We start from the raw sequence: 9,102 nt of genomic DNA, 5'->3' as shown, positions 1-9,102 counted from the left end.
TCTTGTACTTGTCCACGATTTCAACTTGTTGATTTGTGATTTAACTTAACTACGCATCTGAAAGGCTCCATCGGTACAAATCTTAAAACAGAGCAGAGCCGGCGGAAGCAATTCTTGATTGTGGGGGTGTGTGGGGTGGGGGTGACCACCATCCTACCTAGCTAGAACTTTAGGCGAGGGTCCAGGGGCGGCCTAGGCCCCGGAAGCTCCTTGGGGTCTAGATCGCCAGAAACGCTTTCTAAGTGAATTCCGGCAAATAAAATTACTCAGAAATAAGGTGGAGTTTTATTTCTTTTCTAAATCCCTTATCATGCAAACACAGTCAGTGGTGGTTTCCCGTGATACGTACTGAGCTTGACAAATATGTGTAGGATAAAGCGCGAGACTGAGGTTATGCTGGGGAAAGAAAGACTAAAACAATAACCCGAGAAAAAGAAAAACCGAGTCCGGCAGGTTGAGGTTTTTGTCTTTCGAGAGTTTTTTTTCTGAAGTATTTCTTCAAAGCTGCCCCCCCCCCCCCCGACTTTCAGACCGCAAGTTATTCCGGGCATGGAATATACCCACAAAGATCAAAGATATTTACCGTTATAGGTTTATGAATGCATAATAATACCAAATTTGTGGACACTCTTGAGGCCACAATCTTAATCTTTATACAGCCCCCCCCCCCTCCCTCAAACGCCTGATCACCACCCAGATTAGGAATCTACGCAAAAAACTGGTCTAGAAAAACTTGGTCTCATAAATTCACAGCTCGGGTGGCGATTCCCCCCCCCCCCTTCAGCCACCGGACTAAAAGGATAAGCCCTATTGATTTTACCTCTTCCCCATACATTTCCTGCAAAATATTGTCGTATCTGGCATGGCAGCCGTATGTTTCAACTGGTCATAACCAATAGCAGTGAATTATTTGATGGATAAGGGGCACAAGGAAAGGGCGTGAGAAAAAGTCTATCCCGTCGTTTGTTTTTTTAATTACCTAATCTGTCATAGATACAACGGAAGTGAGATGGGGTTGAAATAAAGATCGGCTGTCCAGTTAACTTATCGTGACCCTCGCAACTGGGGGTCTCTCAACCAAGGGATCAGTATAGAGCATAGCCGGGGGTTCTTCTGAAGAAAGTCTAGAAGTGTCACTTCTATGTTAAAATCAGGCGTCGTTGTATCTAACCGCATAATTACTTGTGTGCAATAACCTGGAGAAAGGAGTACTTGCAGCAAAATTATTGGATGGGGGGGGGGGGCAAAAGTACCTCCTAGCCCACCCACCCCTTCCCCTCCATCCCAACAAACCCCGCCTGGCCTGTAAAAAGAGACGTGTCCGTAATTTCGGCGGTTGTCGGCGCTCTTGCTATGTTCACAGCATCTTCTGGATTTAAGCATAAGTACGTTTCCTATGTACAATTTAACATTTCTTATTAAATATTATTATATAATTATTTTAATCTGAAGATGGTGTGTGTATGCATGTTTTACATTTTACTGTAAAATTCAATATTTTCGTCACAATTCGCGATCAAATATTCCCGTTGAGGATTTTACTTTTTCTGGAAAGTGCTCCAAACGCATTTAGCTAGTTCATCAACACAACACTTTAAGTGCTCATTTGTTTTTCTATGAATGGCACAAAAGGCCTTAATGAAATTTTTGAATACTTGATGGAGTTGTTTATCTGGAATAGTGAACGGAATTATGACTCCTTTACGTCTGGCTTTTGATGCCTGCGACCAGAATGTAATACAATGTTTGGAAACTTGGTAGGAATACTGCAGGAAGCCCCACTTCCCAAAACTGAGAATTTGTTTCCTCTGATTCACGTCTAAAACCCATGATTGCAATAGGAGAAAATGTCGCCATACATGTAAAACTGATTGGGATTGTTCGTTCGCTCTCAATGAAAAGAATTTGGGACATTCTGAATTGTTCCATCGCAAATCGCGAATTTACGATTTTGAACTAAAACACCAAATACAAGTTTGAAGATATCCACCGGCCACACTGTTTGCTACGAGGGAAATTTACCCGGTATGCGCCATTTCCGCCTCATCAAATCCCAACTGTCAAGGTTTCTTTTACGTGTACATCGACGTGTACACGGGACCTCGTGACCCGAACGACTAGACCCTGGGCCCTTATTCACGAAAACTTAAACTAAGATACAATCGAAATTTTAAGAAATACTGCAATTCGATTGGCTGACCAATATGCAAATTGGATATATGCAAATTGTTTTTACTGGTCAGCCAATCGAATTGCAGTATTTCTTAAAATTTCGATTGTATCTTAGTTTAAGTTTTCGTGAATAAGGGCCCAGTTCCCGTCAGATTCGCTGTAGATCAACCGCGAAAAGAACTATGGATGAACACATGCCATAAGTAACCTGTATTACTCTTGTGCCATGTGTTATTCTCAGACTGTCGGTCACTAAATGTCGCTTAAGCAAATAAATTTGTGAATTTATCAATTCGCAAACCCAAACCCCGAGGTTGAAACAGGCAGCACCTCTCCAATTCTGTAACTTTTGTTAGATCTATGTTTCCTGAAATAAACCCTTATAACGCTCGGGGGTTCATTGTTCTAGAGCCAACCATTTAGATCAACGATGTCTTATTAACAATTCCTTTACAGGGGGTGGGGATGGGGGCATTTCTATAGCACAGTAAATTACCTTACCAAATGGACAAATACAAAATAATCAAGTTCAATACAAGAATTAAATTAACCGGTGTTTATGAATAGCTCAATTTCACAGAACCACATGATGGACAACAAAAAACACTCATCTTCATTCTTCGCCATGCGAATAAAGAGGATAGTTCGGTATTTAAAATGACCTTGGGTGTCCTCTAGAGGACATATCACAAGACAGACTCGCATCTCACCAAAGACCATAACTTGTACGTGTTCTTGAATAAGTAACAAGTAGACACAAGAAGATGGTTGACGGTAGGCCCTATACAATAAACAGCCGTTTGTGTTAAAAACAACGTCTGGTGGAAAATAAAATCTAACCATGTGCTTTTCTACCTTTTTATTTTTGATCTTTTCGTTGATATAGAATTAATCTTTATACTCTTCCAGAGTTTGTTAGCGCCGTTACAACTTCATCCCATCCCACCCCCTCTCTCTCTCTCTCTCCCGGTCATGGCACAACTGCAGGTTGTATCATGAGACAAGAACCTGTGGAATAATTTGATGGGGCCCAACTGGAATCCGCAATGGCCTGTATGATATGAATCAATCTGAATAAAATACAGATCATTATTTCGTTTCGTTTTTTATACTTTCGATAGCCTCAACTAGTGTAGAAAAGACAAGTAAATCGAAATTTTGAAAAATTCTGTGGAAATGACAATGAGACAAGTTATTGTAGTTTGTCTAGACGCATTTGTTGTTATACGATCTATAGAACATCGTAAATAATGTCGTAAGACTGTCACCAGAAACATTTTCAAATGCCACCAGACGAATGTCGTAAAAGGAATGTCGTAATATCACGGCATAGTTAACATGGTGTATCCGAATAGAAGGATAAATATCAGTACGGCCAGGATTGTAGTGTTCAGAATAAAATAACGTTCTTCAAGACAAAGAAATATAAAAAATATTTAAACTAATATTAAAAACAATATAATCGATATTCTTTTGATTGAATTTATAGTTATCATTGTTGACATACACGTCGGTATTTTCTTTCATGTATTCAACATAAATATTTAAACATTCGTCAATATAAATAGGAAAAATGACGTTTTTCTAATTAATGGTATTATCATTAGATTTTATAAATTATTTTGTTCAAATAAAATAAAGGTTTTTTTTCTTCTAATTCCTCTTTATGTAAAAGAATGAATCAGACATTCAACAATACTAAATAGTCTTAATCGATAGTCTTAATCGATCAAGTTATTAAGGTTTTACACAATCACTCATGCGTTCGTTTTTAACCCTCGGAATCTTGCCCTTTGATTAATGCCATATCTTGACCTATATATTCAACTAGTAAGTGTAACACTAACTTAGTGATAACAGATATCAGTTTCGTAAATATGTGGTTTATTTACACCAAGAATAGAATATAAAACAGCTACATAAATACAACAGGGACATAAACAATAACATCAACATCTTACATTAATATAGTATAGGACTAGATTTCAACCATTCCGCCCTTCTGCCTCGGCAGCGGCTGAAGTCGGATGAGCCCATTCGCCGGTCTGTGCTCCTCTCATCCGCTCCCTACGGTGGCCTGTTAGTGTCATGTGTTGATTTATACCCTTTTCTTGTAATTTACCTCATATGAGATGAACGATTGTTTCGCAATGAAAACTATGACAAATCAAAAAACGAACTGTTTTATTTGCCACTCCAATGGAACTTTTAAAAAAACTGACAAATAGACTCATGCTCATAATATTACATGGAATTGTCTATTTATCATGGTATGATTAACTGACCGATGTGTATATCCTTTAAGTCACGCGGGGCTTGTACACAGATCATAGTGGTTTGAAGAAAAGGGTTCACTGGTCCGCGGGTTCACTAGTCCGCCGGTGCACTAGTCCGCCGCTATAAGAAATACTATAAGTATGGGTATCAAAAAAATAACCCTAAACCTAACCCAACCCTAATAATAGATATTGGTGGACTTATGAACCCGCGGACTAGTGAAACTGTGGACTATAGTGCACCCGCGAACTAGGGAGCATTCCCCAGTTTCTAAATAAAATATGGGATTAAGCATTGTTTAATTACAACAGTTCGTATCTAACAGAAATATATACATAGTTGAAAAGTCAATATCATATATCATCAAAAGTCAGCCGGGTGTCAATAAGTTCTATGCACTTAAATGATCGTTCAATTTGATGAAAGTTATAAAGCACTTTGTCACATAAGGACGGTGTGGTGACCGCTGGTTTTGCCAGATCCTGTGGCACATGACCCCAATATGTATATCTTATGGAGAGGGACTCTCGCCTACTCCTACAACCACACTACTCCCACCTCACCCCACGTCCACGGTAAACATGATTTGCATAATGCTGAACAAACTAAAACCGATTGGTAACATATTATCTAACATCGGTTATTTTTTTCAGTATCCCTTTTTACACAGAACAATAAAAAGAAAAGTGTTTTCACGCTTATCATCAAGTTTGTTTCCCATACATTGCAAGTCAACATTGCAAGTCACTTATACAAGACACAAGACGAACTGGCGACGAGTTAATGGCTATGATGAGGTTTGAGTGTGGTAATATGGTTTCTAGAGGACACTCACAATGATGAAAACGTGTTTGATACGATGTTAAAAAAGAAAGATATTGACTTATCAGATTCATGTGAATTAAAAACATAGAAAACTTGACATGATGTTTACTGATTCGATTTATTTAGAAAAAAGTTATCCCCAGATTTATTCAATTTACCATATTGACATGTTAAATACCGAATTAACTTCTTTATTAGTTTGTTTTCAAACTTGAATAACACGTTCAGAGTTCGATGTGGTGGAATGAAGGTGATCTGTTTAAGTTTTTATTTTCTTCGTGAGTTGTTGTTTATTTTTATTATCTTGGTTATTTGCCCCTGACTCTGTGCTATTTATATTAATGAATTACTACTTCAATTTTTACAAATCTGTAGCACTTGATTTGTATTTGTTCATCTGGTGATGTAAGTTTCTAAATGTTAACTATGAAAATGCGTCAGCGGCTGTAAACCGAGTTACGGTGATATAATATACGGCGGATAGTTAAATGTGTATGTCATGGCAAGTCATTGCTTCGTTTGTTGTGCAAATTTCGGGCACAGATACCAGAATAAACATCGATACCAATGGAAAAATAAATGGCGGTCTGAATCCTGTTTAAGCGACTCACCAACCATAGTTGTTTCCCTTACACCCCCCACCCTTTGCTTCAGAAGAATAATATAGTTAGTCTCGTTTAATCAACAGCACTTTACATTTAGCAGAATAACAAACTAACACTAGACAAATTTTAATATCTTATTAAACCATATAGTTTAAAGATTTGTCCATCGAGGTTAGCTATGTCCAACATTCGAACTTCAAATATTTTTTGTGAAATAATATGTTTCTAGCGAAAAAAGGTAAAATAAAATGATAAATAGGCCCGAGATGTAGGCCTATGCCTATTAAGCAAGTGATAAATTAAGGCTGGGGCTATTTGCCACATGTGGTAAGACTATTCGGAGACTATTTGCCACATGTGGCAAGTCTCCTTACCGGAATTATCAACCGATTTCAATGAAACTTACAGATCACGATAACATTAATAGTATCTCAGAGTAGCCAAAATTTCGACCACTTCTTGTCAGCAGTTTCCGAGACATCGGATTACCACATATCTCACCCGGCACAGTTGCAGACCGCAATTACCAACCGATTTCAATAAAACTTCCGGATTATGATTGGATTAATAAGATCTCAGAGTAGGCAAAGTTTCAGCCTCTTCCAGTTAACGGTTTCCGAGATATCAGGTTACCACACATTTTATGTGGCACGACTGCAGACCGCAATTATCAAAAGGTATCCATGGAACTCACAGAACATGGCAGCCAATAGGACAGAATCTCGAGATATGCCTGTCAATTCCGTCGGTTTTGTGAGAGTTGACAGAACAGTAGTACAGTCTATCGGTCCATAACCCACGCACTAGTGGTACCATTAACTGGGCAATTCACAATAACCGTGAATAATATGATAGAGATGAGATAGAATAAGACCACAAAGGAGTGGAAGAATAACAGAATCAGGCATCGTAGGCACGAAAACATATCAGACACCGGCGTATAATATATAACTGAGCTTTTAATTATTTTTGGGACTGGGTCTGAAAATTTTATTCAATTTCCTGGCATTTGAGTTAATTGATGAACGAGAGGATAAGAAATGGGACAGAATCTTGAGACCCGCCTGTAACATAACCTTGTATATGATAGTGATAAGATAATACCAATAGAGGAGTGGATCGGAGGAATGATGACATTATGGAATCGAGCGGCGAAGGCGCAAAAAAATTTCAGATAGCGATGAGATAATATAAGACCATAGAGGAGTGGAATAATGACAATGGAAACGAGCGCAATAGGCGCGAATAAATTCGAATAGCGACTTATAATTGAGCTTTTAATGTTTTAGAACTGGGCTTGAGGGGACGGGTGTGACAAGTACTCTATAAATTTCATCAAATTGAACGATATTTTAGGTGCATAGAACGTATTGACTTAAGCTGCTTTTCATATAAAATTATATTGATTTTGATATTTCTGTTAAGGCACGATTTAATTAAACATACACAGGCTCAATCTGTTTCATAGAGATCTTCTAATATCTCTGTAACAGATGACTGTTTTGACACGTGACGTCACATTACGCGGCGTCAATCATTGGCTCAATAGAGCGCGCATTGTTTACATAAGACGTTACTGATTCGGGCTAAATGGTGAATTTTACTTATTTTTATACCCATTTACACTAAATAGGGAATGATTTTACCTACAAACAATTCAAACGTCTTTATTTATTTTTCTAATAAATGAAAAAATTGTTTTAGAATTTAATTTGACGGAAGAAAAAAGTTAATATTTGGGACTCATTAAGTCGCATCGATGTCATCCTTATCAGTGATTGTAGCGGCCTAGCGAAAATTCACTGCTGATCAGTGTGACACAGGCTTTGTCTCACGGGGCGCTGACGTGGTTTCATGAAAATAAGGGAACCCACTGTGTAATAATTCTTAGAAGTTTACATGCCAAATCGCATTCCATTTATGACTTAATTTGTATGGCAAATAAGCCGGCAATTTAAAATACAAGGTAATATGATCAGTAGTGGAATACCGCGTTTTATCCGTGAAATAAAAGTGTTATTCCACTGGCTAGCAGTAGTCCATGTTGTTTTTACCTAAAATGATTGTAATATCATAAAATAAATAGAATATTTGTCGTTTTGTCGTGTGTAGCATTCGTGAAAATATAAACGTTTTCTTGCTTCTCGATCAAATAAAATATGTTATTCACGACAAAACGACAAATATCCTCTATATAATGTTTATGGAGATTTTTTTTTATGTATCATACAGTACAAGTTACTAGTTAACTTTTAGCAGTTATGAATATTAAATTTACCAACACCTTTTCGGGTGATTTGAGGTATACTAAACTAAAAATAAATTATGAAATATTGACCCGAGAAACCTTGCATCAGATACCAAAGGTGCTATATTATGATGAAACAGCGCAGATTGTGGGTTGGGGTGCGGGGTAGTAGAAGGCGTTCCCGAAAAAGGTATAATGGACCAGTAAACACCACTCAGTATATCTTCATATGAAAGAAAGACCCCCAAACGCATTATTTTATATGTTCATTATACATTAATAGGGTCTTACAAACCAACCGATTAGATTTTTTGTGTACATTGGTTCGGAAAAATTAATGTCAGGTATCTTGGATTTTACCAGATTTTACCGCTTTAAGGGACCAGTTATCAACGCCGGATATTTCCTCAAATGAAAGAATGACCCCAAAATCATTAATTTACATGTTCATATTACACGTATAGGGTCTTAAACCAAAAGTTTAAGATTTTCTTGTACATTCATTTGGCGAATGTCGGCCATCTTGGATTTTACTTATTTTTACAGCTTTAAGCAACCAGTTAACACTACTGGCTATATCTTCAAATGAAAGAATGACCCCAAAAACATTAATTCATATGTTCATAATACATTTATAGGGTCTTAAACCATTAAACCAACACTTTTAGGATTTTATTGTACATTGATAAGCCCAATGTCGGTCATCTTGGATTTTACAGCTTTCCGGTGCGCAAAATTTAGTAAACTTTTTGCGATTTTATAAAGTATACCTAAATAAACACAAAGGTGTTTTGGGTTTTTTTGATGGGGGGCGGGATAAAATTATAAATTGACTGGACCAGTCTGATTAGATAATTACGAATTACGTATGTTTTTATACAGTGTACCTAAAATTCATAAAACTGCAACTCACTATCTTTTGCATTAATGAGACCGTTAAGCCCCATTTCATTTGCATTAATGACAATGAGACAA

Source organism: Patella vulgata, chromosome 9 (genome assembly GCF_932274485.2).
Source record: "Patella vulgata chromosome 9, xgPatVulg1.2, whole genome shotgun sequence".
In the NCBI taxonomy this organism is placed as follows: domain Eukaryota; kingdom Metazoa; phylum Mollusca; class Gastropoda; family Patellidae; genus Patella; species Patella vulgata.
This window is presented reverse-complemented; position numbering follows the sequence as displayed.